At 42.1% G+C, this 12,998-nt stretch overlaps 1 non-coding gene across 1 annotated transcript; it reads left to right on the forward strand.

Annotated features, from left to right (window-relative positions):
• The first annotated feature begins 6,642 nt into the window (after positions 1 to 6,642).
• Positions 6,643 to 6,722, forward strand: LOC117754320. The gene has a single exon (XR_004612383.1). It is a non-coding gene; the product is annotated as a small nucleolar RNA SNORD74 (small nucleolar RNA).
• The last annotated feature ends 6,276 nt before the right edge of the window (positions 6,723 to 12,998 follow it).

Raw genomic sequence — 12,998 nt, forward strand, 5'->3', positions numbered from 1 at the left:
TTTTTTAAAATAATTTTAGTACGTTTCTTGAGCACGTGCTCGTCTCTAGACTTCTGAGGACACGCATTGACATGATTCATTCTCTAACCTTTACCATTGCAACTAAATACCTAACCTGAATCTACTTATAGCCCAAATCTACCTTTAACTCTAAAATCAAGTCTTAACCCTCAAACAACCCATTGACTGTGAGGACCAGGCAAAATGTCCCCACAATGATGAATTGAACCAAGATGGGCCATTATAACTAGATAGACATGCACACACACACAGAGCTATGCTTCAGACTTTACCTTGACTTCCATTCATAATGGACAGCCTAACGTAATCCTTCTACCTTAACCTGACAACAATCCACATCTGATCTTTAACCTTAACCAGGAACACAGAAATGAAGTTTGGCCTCATCAGGACTGAGCTTTGGTCCCGTCAGGTCTACTGGTCCTGACAAGGTCAATGTTTATACTGGAAAAGACCTAAACATTTGTACACACACACAAAATCACATATTGATTAACAGACATTTTCTGAGATAAGATTGTATGTGTGTGGGTGTATTAGCTTAAAAAATATGTTCCAGTAAAAAACATACAGGAGTGAGAACTACCATTAAGGCAGTTTTTGTATTTCAGCAGGTGTTTATGTGTCATTTCGCTGAGCAGTGTTTCACTTCGCCCACCCTTGTGGTCTATTTGCGGGTGGCAACCGACATCAAGGTGCATTAGCGCCATCTACTGTTTAAATCACGATGGTTGAAAAAGATTAAAATAAAAGAATTGTGACGAAAAGAAGAAAGAAAATTCACATAAAAGAAAATAAATCACTACAAAGGCATGAAGTGGATTGTGTGGCTTTATTCGAATTAGACATCAAAGCCGTGTGTGAGGTATATAGGCTGTGTGAGAGGTATATAGGCTGTGTGTGAGGTATATAGGCACACAGCTTCATCACTTCAGTCACATTAACCTGTTGTGAGGAGCACTTGGCTAAAATCTTTGCGTGATTACAGAGATTAACACTTTGTTCATAAAGATTTTATCATTTTGGCGAAACGGACATCAGCTTCCCTGGATCAAACCTAAGTAAATTGAATTTTTTCCAGCTGACACTTGTTGAATTAAGCAGATTAAGTATGTTATTACAATGTTGTTACAATTTGAGCTTGATGGGAGTAAAACGTTGAGAAAAGATATTTTCATGTGTCATTAGTAGTTTTATCTTATATATATTTTACTTAGTGTACAATGTGGGCATGATTTTGAATCGTGAACAATAAATATGTAGATATAGTGTTAGGAGTATAGTAATAGAAGAGAGAAATATTTATCGGCCTGTAATGAATCTTTGATTGAAGCAGTACTTTTAGTATTGGCTGATTTTCAAGATTAAAACGACTGAGGTTGATGAACTGGCTGTAAACATTTCTGCTACATACATGGGAACTGTCTGTTTGTGTGAGAGCATACGTGGCTTTGTGTCTAACTTCCTTCTTTTCTATTCTCCTGACAAGTCTGAAAAATCAACAGGAGAACTATTCTGTCACCATGTCTGAAAACAGTGAGTTAGAAATCACTGTAGGAGACCTGATCCCCTCCCCCACTACACAGTATCAGGCACAGAAAGTCCTGGGCAGTGGCTACTATGGAGTGGTCATCCAATGCAGGAATGTGACCACCGATGAAACGGTGGCATTAAAAATGATCAAACGCATGGAAGACATTGACAGCGCCATGCAAGAGGAGGTCACCCTTCAAACCATGAAGGCGCTCCACTCAGAGAGGTTCAACATCGTCAGATTCGACGAGTCATTCACCTACAAGGGACATTACTGTCATGTGTTTGAGCACCTGGATATGGATCTGCAGAAATTCAAGCAGATCAGCCCGGGTCAACACCTTCAGCTGAAGCAGATCCGCCCCATTCTACAGCAGGTTTGTTTTTTAAACTCAAGCTCTTACACTAACTGCTTTGTAGGGTGAAGGGTAAACTTGGTCGCTAAAATGTGTCTGTTATAGTTGTTGTTGAGGAAATAACTCTGTAGCTCATGATTATTATTATGTTTTTCATGATTTCAGCTGGCTACATCCTTGGAATTTCTGAACAGCGCAGGGATCATTCATGCCGATTTGAAGCCAGATAACATCATGTTGGTGGATCATGTCAGGAAGCCACTCAAAGTTAAAGTCATTGACTTTGGTTTAGCCTTCGATGATCCTGAGGAACAGATCGGTGATGTCATCCAGCCTTTGTGGTACAGGTAGGTAACTGACAGCACATCTGTATACCTGGGACAGCTGTGTTTGCTGTAATTAATTAGACAAGTCCTGCACGCTGGCATGTCAGGTTTATGTCTCAGAAACGGACAGTAACATATTGACAGTAACAAGGAGTTTAGTACATTTTAAAACCTCAGTAATATGTTTGTGTTTCTTATCCTAAGATCTCCTGAGGTTCTGTATAGAGAACCTTTCAGCGGGGCCATCGATGTATGGTCTCTCGGCTGTATTGCTGCTGAGCTGGCTATGGGCAGCCCACTGTTCCCAGGCTCTAATGAGAATGAATTGGTCAGTATCTGCACTTAAATCACAACAAACACGTACAGTTCTGCCGTGATGTTTGTGTATTTTTAAATCCACACACTTGATTATTATAGTGAGAGGGTTTCCAGTAGAAGTTCACTGATTTCTACTATTTTACTAATGAGACAAATCAGAGACACTTCATCCATATGTCTCAGTAATAGAAGTGCACCTGATGTACATGATCAACAATGTAAACTTGAAGTTAACTAACTCTCACAATGTTGTGTTTTCTCCACAGCTGAGGCAAGTTGCGTTTGCAATTAGAGATCCAGAGCATGAAGGAAACTTCCTACCTCATGCGTTCTGGCCAAGACGCTGGATGGAAGGCAGATTTATGGTAAGAAAGTAGTTTACAACCAATTAGCTGGCTCCACTAGCTCACTAATTATGGTGTCTTTCCTTCATTCTGTGTTTCTTTCCCCTGTGCCATCCACTGCAAACTATCTCAATGAAACAATTCTTCATTTCAGTCAATATTTTCAATTCTCGTTAGTGATCAACAGCCTGGATGAATTTATAACAGCACAACGTTTTCATAATCCAAACACGAGGACATGTAACAATGTTGGTTTTCCTCATCTTGTTAAAGGGGACTCATCCACTCGGGGGAGAAGACGTCCAAGCAGAATACTGTGACCTGCAGTGCTTTATTGACCTAATGACTCAGATGCTGATGATGAGTCAGTTCAGAAGAATTACCCCCAGCAGAATTCTCCAGCATCCTTTCATCACGATGGGCCACCTTCAGGGTTCATTCAGAAACAGCCTCTAGTAAGTTTGTGCTTAGATGGTCTGTGTAAGTCTGTGCTGATAGACATGGGTAAAAAATATCTGAGATATAAGGTGATTAAGGTGTTTGGCTCAGCAGTTTCATTTGTCTTCCAGTGTGAAGTCATCTAAGGATCTGATGGACATCTGTCAGGATCCAAGCTCTGACGATGGAGGACATGGAGACCAGGTGGTCCTTCAAATGTCCCTGAAGGAGGACGCCTCCAGCAGCACTGCCAGCCCAGCCAAGGAGCGCAGCCCTGCCAGCCCAGCCAAGGAGCGCAGCCCTGCTGGGATGACAAATGAGAAGCATTCAAAAATGAATGCAAAGCGTGGCAACAGGTGAGTGTTTGAAATATCTTCCTGTCTTGATCATTTTATATTGTAGAAGAACAGTTCAACATTTTGGTAAATATTCTTGTTTTTTGCTCAGAGTTTAATGGGAAGAATGATAAAACTCTCATTAACTATGGATCTGCAGCCAAGTGCAGTTTAGAATGTGCATTTTTAGAAATGTCAAATCACTGCTTTAAGATCAAGAATTAAATTATTTTCTTATCCACATCACAGACCAGAAGTCTCCCGAGCACAGGTCAGAAGGAGTGAGCGACTGGCAGCCATTCAAAAAGGCACAAGTGGGCAAACGGGCCCAATCAGGATGAGGATGAGAAAGAGGCACGATCCCACAGGGATGGGAACCCCTCGACAAAGAAGACAAACATGAGCAGTAGGAAGAAGGCCAACCGGATCATTAAAGATCCCTATCACCCCAACCATAAACTGTTCTGCCTGCTGCCGTCTGGCCGACGGTACCGCAGCATCCGGGCCCGCACCACCAGGCTCAGAGACAGTTTCATCCCCCAGGCCATGAGACTTTTAAACTCCTCCAATCTGTCATAACTCTGCACCTTAGCATATTTGCACTATTGCATATTTGCACTATTGCACACACTTGCACTATTGTTTTTCTTTTTTTCTTTAGGTGTATATATATATTTTAGATATGTATATTTTATTTTAAATTTTGATTGAGAATTGTTATAAGAGAGCCTGTGACCCAAGCATTTCATTGCAAGCGACTGCTTAATGTTATCGTTGTGCATATGACAATAAACTCTTGAATCTTGAATCTTGAATCTTGAATCTTGAATTTTGAATAAGGAGACCGAACTGGACTGTCAAGATATTAATTTGTGTTTTATCTGCTCTTTTTAATCGATGACCAAAACCTTGCGCCACCTTAAGGAATGGGCGTGGCAAAATAACTGACTAGCGCCCCCTAAAGGGCAGCCCCGGCACCACGATTGGCCGACATGTACAAAAATCGATGGGGACATGTGTCTTTTCATAACAAACAAATAAGTCTCTTGGATAGATATGCTAGACCAAACAGGAAGCCCGCCATTTTGACTTTAGTGGCCATTTTGGCCATTTTCCACATTTTTACTTCGAAGTACTTGTCCCAGGGCTTTCATCAGATCAACTTCAAATTGAGATGTCATCTAAACAAGATGGAGATAAAAACTAACTCAAAGATCGATTTTTCGTCACATGGTGTGACCGTGGCGTTGCCTCAAAGTTTGATTACACGCCATTAAAACACGAGGTTCTGTAGCTCAGATATATTTGGTCCAATCGAGTCCAAACTAGACAAGTAAGACAAGAGTCCTGGCCTGATGACATCTACACATAAATCATGACTTAAAATCACAGCGCCACCTGCTGGCAACAGGAAGTGACACGTTTCACACTTTGATGCACTGCTCCTGGCTGCTTTACAATATACAGCTCAAATGAGCTCAGTCAAGTCATTGGATCATGGTCAGAATCGTGACATTTCCTCAAACCGTGTAAACATTGAGGTGCGGTGAAGGATCATCCTTCGCCAAAGGAGACGATGTTGTCATAACTACAGTGTGCATTGTCCTATCACTGCCAAACTTCTGTCTCATGATCAGAGATCAAGCCTGGACAGCTCTATGTGTCAATATCTCCTCAGTGTCATAGCGCCACCTACTGATTCACCATGAAACAGGAAGTACTTTGTGAATCCACTCTGCATTATCCTACCGGACCCCAAATGCTGACCTATAATCACAATCCAGACCTGCACAGCTCCATATATTAATATTAGTGCAGGGTCATAGCGCCACCTACTGATCAGTGTGATAATTAAGTTGTTGTAACATTGTCCAATTGACACAAAATTGCTCACGCTACATCAGAGCCCCTACTTCAACAGATATATTAGTATGTATGTAATAATAGTGATGGCGCCACCTACTGGCAACAGGAAGTAAGCTTTGTTTTACAACTATCATTCGATTTACATCAAATTTTCACAGTGGGATGTGCTATTTGATAGCGTGGACCGTAATGAGCAATTAGCAGGCAAGGATCGACATCACGTGACGGACGCAGGAAGTGAAGCGTTTGTCCTTGGCGCAGTGCGCAAAACGCATGCAACGCAGAGACGTGCACTTGTTCAATGATCGCTCTCTCCACCAACTGCAACAGGCTTCAAACTGCCTGTGCTCGGGCCCGTTAGTGCTACAACGTAGCCCTACTTCTAGTTGTTATCAAATAATGTTTGTGATTCTTTGTGAAGTTCCATCACCACTGACGAGTAGCACACTTCAATAACTTCACACAGCACCGAACTACAGGCAGGTTCATCACTTTTTTGGGTCCCCAGGAAACATTTCCGGTGTCGTTTTCGTTATTTGTGGCGCTTTTCTGTATTTGCGTGCTTTGGGACTTTATTTTGCAGCCCACGTGTCGTCAAATTGATGATGTTGTTTTTTTGCATGTGTTTTGTTAATTTGCAGTGCGTTGACACTATATAATCAGAATGGGACTTTTACTTCCGGAACCAGGCTGTTTGAGATCTACTCTCAAAAACAGAACCAGTCAGTCGAGTTGCCTTCCTGCCGAATATGCGCATTTCATTTCAGTAAATCCGTGAGGGCGGGTAGTTAAGGGCTGTTTTCTATGTTTGAGAAAAGGGCAAAAGGGCAAAAGCAGCTCAGTCTCATTCTCCGGCTCTCTCTCTGTTCAACAGGTATGTCTCCTCCACCACGTGTCTCTGTGCTGTGTGTCGTCACTTTGTCTTTTAGCTTTTAATGTCTCCACTCTGATGTGTATTCATGTAACTTCCTCTGCTGAGCCCGCGCTCTGTGCACTGACGGGTTTGACCTGTGAGGCGCTGATGCTAGCCTGGTTAGCCGCAGCAGGCCTCGACCACGTGTTGCTTAGCGCGGGTTGAGATCAGCTCAGCTCGGCTCGGCCTCGTCTCATCGCAGTGTGATGAAACAAATGTTGGTAGGGACATCTGACTACTGTGAGGAAATGCCAACTTTCTGATCGCGTGGGACACTGAGACACAAAGAGGCCGTTTTCACTGCAGAGCTCCTGCGCTGCCAGACTTTAGGGTGTGGACATGTTTTCAGTCAGAAGATGGCTGCATCTATTTCAATCAGTTTCGTGCTTAATCTGTTTTCCCATCTTTTTGCAGACTCGTCAGCGACGTCGACTCAAAATGAAGGTGAACAGCACGTGGTAAGTAAAAGCTATTAGGTTAGATGGACAGTAGTTTCTGAAACTTCTCACTGAGTTTGAATCAGTAGTGATAAATAAAGATTAGTTCCAGTTACTCAAGATGGCGCCTTTTTGGATTTTGTTTTGTAAAGAACTCTGCCTCATTAAAAGGAGACTTTTTGTTTCAACTTTTTTGTCTCTGCATCTTGGGTCCTCCTGCTTTAACTAAACCTGACAGCATGAGCCTTTAACATTCCTACTTGCCAACAGCGAGTTTGTGTTGCTCGGGACCAGGACGAAGAAAAATCGTTTTTCTGGCTCGTCCTCTGATTCCACCTGTTAAAAGATGGAGCAGATCGTGAAATGATCTGAAATCCTGGATGTACAGATTTTCCTGAGACCACTGCCAAGGATTTCCCTCTTGACACCTGCAGCGGTTTCCAGCTGTTTGTCAGATTGAAGTCCACTCAAAAAAGCTCAGCAGTTTGATTCTATTACCTCTGGTCATTCCATCATAATGATTACAGCTCCACTTATTCATTTGTTTCAAAATGGTTCCAACAAATCTTTGTATCATTTGTAAACAAGAGAACAACTTAAAATAGACATTGTTACCCAAAAGATGCTGTGAAATCTTCACGATTTACAGAACAGATATTTGCCTAATTTCGTGATTTTTACATTTATCATCAGCAAACAGTTAAATGAAATATGAAAACTAACTGATGACAAGGTTATTAATTATTATTATTATTATTATATTGTTGTCATAATTAATATATAGATTAGACCAAATGTAAAAAAGTAAAGAAACATTGTTTGTCTTCTGTTGCTGTGCTGTGTTGCTATGAATAGTGGCAAACTAAATGAATCACACTGATTTGTTTCACTCCAACACTGTGTTAATTGATCAGGGCCATGAATCCTGTATCTATCTTCTGAAAGACAGAGGTAGATGTTACTGTACTAGTTATATTTATTCACAAAATGTAACATATTTACAACATTCACATCATTAAAATATTTATAACATTGTACAAAGGGGGAACGGGGGAGGGGTTTGTTTTGAGGAGTAGGAAAAGGGTGAGGGTGGCGGGGCCAAGGAGGGAAGGAGTGGGTGAGGTAAGAATGGGTGAAGGGAAACGTCTAATCATCCCTCTCTTCTTTGAGCACTGATTCGCCTTTTTCTCCTTCTCCACCTCTTCTCTCTGCTCCAGCTCATCTCGGCCTCCACCTTTCTGCAGCTCAGTCCCATAGTTGGAATCGTCTCCTCCTGCTTCACCTCCAGCCCCGACTCTTCCTATGCTCCTTTTCTTTTGTAGTGCGCAAGCCCGGGCAGCCGATGTAGGGAGTTCTCCTTTTTTGGGTTTCGCATGTGATGAGCTGGTTCTTGTTAATGAGCTTAACCATCGGCCTCCTCTGTCCGACCTCCAGCAGGTTGACCTGCCCCTTCGGAGCCTGTTTTTCCTTGTCGACCTCCACCTCTCTGCTCCAGCTTGTCTCAGGCTGAGGTGGCTCCTGCTGCAGACTTGCTTCCATACTCTTGGACTTGGCCTGACACTCAGTGAGCTCGGCCATGCAGTCAATGTAGGCCCCCAAGCAAGCACGCCGTTTTGTGGTCTCTTTCTTTATGAGACCATCTTTGTCATTCAACTGATGTTGCAGCTGCTCCACCTGCTCCTTCAGAGCCTGGATCTCCTTCTCCTTCTCCTTCTCCTTCTCCTTCTCCTTCTCCACCTCCACCTCTCTGCTCCAGCTTGTCTCAGGCTGAGGTGGCTCCTGCTGCAGACTTGCCTCCATACTCTTGGACTTGGCCTGACACTCAGTGAGCTCGGCCAGGTAGTGAATGTAGGCCCTGAGGCGAGCACGCCGTTTCTTGGTCTCCTTCTTTATGAGACCATCTTTGTCTTTTAGCTGGTGTTCCAGCTGCTCCACCTGCTCCTTCAGAGACAAGTTTCCATTTTTAAGAGCCATAATCTCCCTGTTGGCTCGGAGGAGTTCGGCTCTGAGGCTCAACACAATGTCTGGTTGCTGCATGTTTACAACAGAGAGCAGATCTATTTGTTGATGAAGCTCTTGGAACAGTTGATGCTCTATTTTCTCTTATCTGCTGAGTAGTTTGTTGTCTTTATGTTGGTTTGTGGTCGTCGAGGATCGTTCTCACAAGAAGTTTCCGTTCTCGTCTGGATCTAGAAGTCAAATGACGTTTGTCTGCAGGTGACAGGATGAAATAGTGTGTAAGATTTAGGTGAAATTGATCTATTGACAAACATTCAATATAAAACAATTGACACAGAGAGAGAGACACACAGAGAGACCCAGAGAGAGACACGCAGAGAGAAGGAGAGAGAGGGAGAGAGACAGACTTGCTGGTTTAAGCGAGGGTGAGACATACAGAGACACCCAGAGAGTGAGACACAGAGAGATAGAGAGAGACAGACTGGCTGGTTTAAGAGAGAGAGAGAGAGACACAGAAAGAGTGAGACACACAGAGAGACACAGAGAGAGAGACACACAGAGAGACCCAGAGAGTGAGAGAGACACAGAGACACCCAGAGAGTGAGACACAGAGAGAGAGAAAGACAGAGAAAGAGAGACAGACTGGCTGGTTTAAGAGAGAGAGAGAGAGAGAGAGAGAGAGAGAGAGAGAGAGAGAGAGAGAGAGAGAGAGAGACTCCCCTCCTGCTATGTGTGTATATGGTTGCCATGGAAACTCAACTGAATGCACCTGTTCTCTCCCCACTGGGAAGAGACAAATCTAAACTCTGAGTGCAGCACTCAAACAACTATAATTCAAAAACTATAAGTCTATAGTCTATATGTCCTATATGCCATTTTGCCACGCCCATTTAAAAAAAAATTTAAATGTCAATAGGGCCTCCCACTGTCTCCTACTGTTCGGTGCTCAGGCCCTAATAATAAAACTCAGAAAAGAGAAACTGAGGAAACCCTGTCACACCAATCCTCAGGACTTGTACAGGTGCCCATAGGCAACTGGACCTGCCCGTGCCCCCTGAAGACGCCCCACCTCCCATTCAAGAGGCCTCCCCAGCTCCAACTGACCAGCAGGGGGTCCCACACCTATGTTCCAACCTCCAACCCACCAGAGAGGCCAAACGTCCCCAAGAAACACAAGCAAGCCCAGTCACCCATGCAAAACTGCACAGTTCCTTCAATACCAGCAGTTCGCTACCAGTTTTGGACCACAGCAGTTTGGCTTGAATCATTTCATTATCCAGAACTTTACAGATTTCAGCATCTGTAGAGAATAATCCTATTAACTGGAGGTTTACCCACAAAAATCACAGAATAATTTAAATCCAACAGACAGGATGGAACGTATCTGACGTGATGCAGTATTGAGATGAAGCAGAGCTCACTTGGTTTGTGAGCAGCCTTTTCCAGCCACTGGGATCATTTCTGGAAATCAGCCAAGTCTTCTATCTGCTGGTGGTACATGTTGCATATTGGCTTGTCCTTCCATGATGGTTCCTCCTCTTCCATTTGTTACAATTAGCGTGGGATCCCGCAGAAAAATAGTAAATTATAGTATTTTATAAGATATACTGATGTAGTATGTATCTAGATGTAGTGCATGTCAATCCCTGGGGCTGTAGTTATTAGCTATTATTGTACTGATTGTAAAAAACGATTATCACTTATTTTTTTGTATGTGTTATCCCAAAGTTGTATTCAATTTAATATTGCCATTTCCATTCCAGATGTGGATGGTATAATTTCTGAAAATATAACAAGAGGAAATCACACACTTACACACTCACGCACACACAGATTAAGGCTGAGTGACGTCGATCTCCACAGGGAAGTGTCAAGTGTTCCAGATTTGTTAAGTGATTTTTATATGTTTCACAGCCCAGTAACCCAGTGTATCCATTTAAACTTTTGTGTATTTATTATTTATAAATAATCTTATAAAAGCTGCAAAGGCAGAACTACTCAAATCTTGCCGTCCCCTTCAAACCAATGGTATCAGAAAAAAAGAATCTTCAGTATCTTCCCCAAGAACACTTTGGCATATTCACTGGAGGAGCCGGGGATCGAACCACTGACCTTTTGAAACTACGTCCGCCTACTGGTCAAACAGGGAAGAAATGGGACATGCAAAGAAAACTTATATCATGAAAATTAAGTATTTTCCTCTCTTTAGGACAGTTGTATTTTGTCCATTTTTGGTTGTGGTGGTGTTGTAAACAGGTGGTCACATGTTTTGGTCCTTTTCATATTAAATAATCTTCCTCCTGGACTTGACGTCAAAAACCCTAAAAATACTAATTAGAATTTGACATCCTTGTACAGTGGTCAGGAAAGGAATGTGAACCCTGTGGATACAGATAAGTCCACAGGGTTCAATCCAGAGGTGGATTTTAGTAACAGCTTTACATTAACGTATATAGTCTTAGCAGTGTCCTCCTGCATCTCCCCATTTCTCCTGAGCTTCAACTGGTGGACAGTGATCCTGAAATCCTATAAGATACTAATTCTGTGCTGCCCAGACCCAGAGGCAGCAAAACAGCCTCAAGTCATCTTTAAAAACAGGGTTTACAAAGTGTTTTGGCAGACACAGGATTCTCAGGGGTATTTGCGAAAATGCATTCACACTGATAAAATAATTCATGAATAAAAAAAGCCATGAGAAGACAGCATCATATAAGAGCAGTAATTACACATAATAGAATACAAGTTATAAGAAATCCAAAAGATAGAAAGAGGACATAGCATAAAGGCAAGTTTGCAAACATGGGGTTTAAAAAAGTGGTTTTAAAGAAGTGACTGAATCTGCAGGTCTTATCTCTTCAGGCAGGTCGTTCCAACTGCTACATTCTGAACAAGCTGGAGGAGAGAGAGTGAGTTTTGAGAGAAAGGAGTTACAGTGGACGAGTCTTGAGAATGTGAACTTCAATAACCAGCTCTGATTCCTTTTAAAAGCCTGAAGCTCTCTCTCTCTGGGGTTGATTTTATCTTCACTGATCATTCTGCGTTGGGCCTGAGAGCCCTCCTCCAGAGAGAGCAGCCACAGAACTAGATCATTTCTATTTAAAGCTGCGTATGTCTGATGGTAACTGATGTATGTCTAAATGCTTTAAGATGACTATGTGACCATTTCCAACCTTCTTCATCAGAAGTCTTGTGACACCTCAGCTGACACTTTCAAAAAGTTAAAGAAGCTTTAACCCATATCTCCAGTCTGGTTTCATTGAACCGTCTCCTCAAGTTCATTAACTCCTGCATGACTCCGATAAACTTTGGTGGATGTCATTAGCCTTCAGGGTTCCATACTTTTACCAGTCTCCACTGTGAGTGTTTGATGTATGGAATTATTGAATATGGTGTGTTCAATGACTGGAGGAACAATGCAAGGATTTGTGTGTTATTGTTTACAATGGGTTGTGTTGGTTCAGAAAAATCAATAAAGATCGGACTATTTCATTGTCCCTCTCTTAATCCAATCTGACGTCCTGACAAATCCGAAAAAACGAAAGAAACGTGTCAACAACAGAAATGACAACAGTAGCTATGACGGAAACTTCATGTGCTATTGCAAGTCTTAGATGTGCGCTACATTGATGGTTATGTATCATATATTTATTGGATATAATGATATAAATGCAATGGAGATAACTTTGCGTAATAATGCACTATATGACTTTACAGTGTCTACATGATGATATTAATACCACATTACTATATCTATAACCTACATGTCATATAACACTCACTGTTAAGTTTTCTTAACCAGGTGCCCGACAAAATTGATAATGGGAACAGCTGATCATAGCATGTGGTTATCACATAGCATAGCATAGCATAGCATAGCATAGCATAACACGATATAATATAAAAAAACATGACACATAGCATAGCCTTGCATAGAATGGCATGGCATGGCATAGCATAGCATAGCATAGCATAGCATAGCGTAAAGGTGGAAATATAAGGCGTCATCTGTCGATATGGTTTTAGTAATTTCACATATAATTTAAATATAACATACACTGTCTGTAGTGGTGATCTATTATTATGGCTTGTTATCGCATGTGTTGCCCTGTGGGGGGAAAAAATGAGTTTTATCAATTAATTTAATCTGTGTTA

This window comes from Hippoglossus hippoglossus, chromosome 20 (assembly GCF_009819705.1).
Source record: "Hippoglossus hippoglossus isolate fHipHip1 chromosome 20, fHipHip1.pri, whole genome shotgun sequence".
NCBI lineage: Eukaryota > Metazoa > Chordata > Actinopteri > Pleuronectiformes > Pleuronectidae > Hippoglossus > Hippoglossus hippoglossus.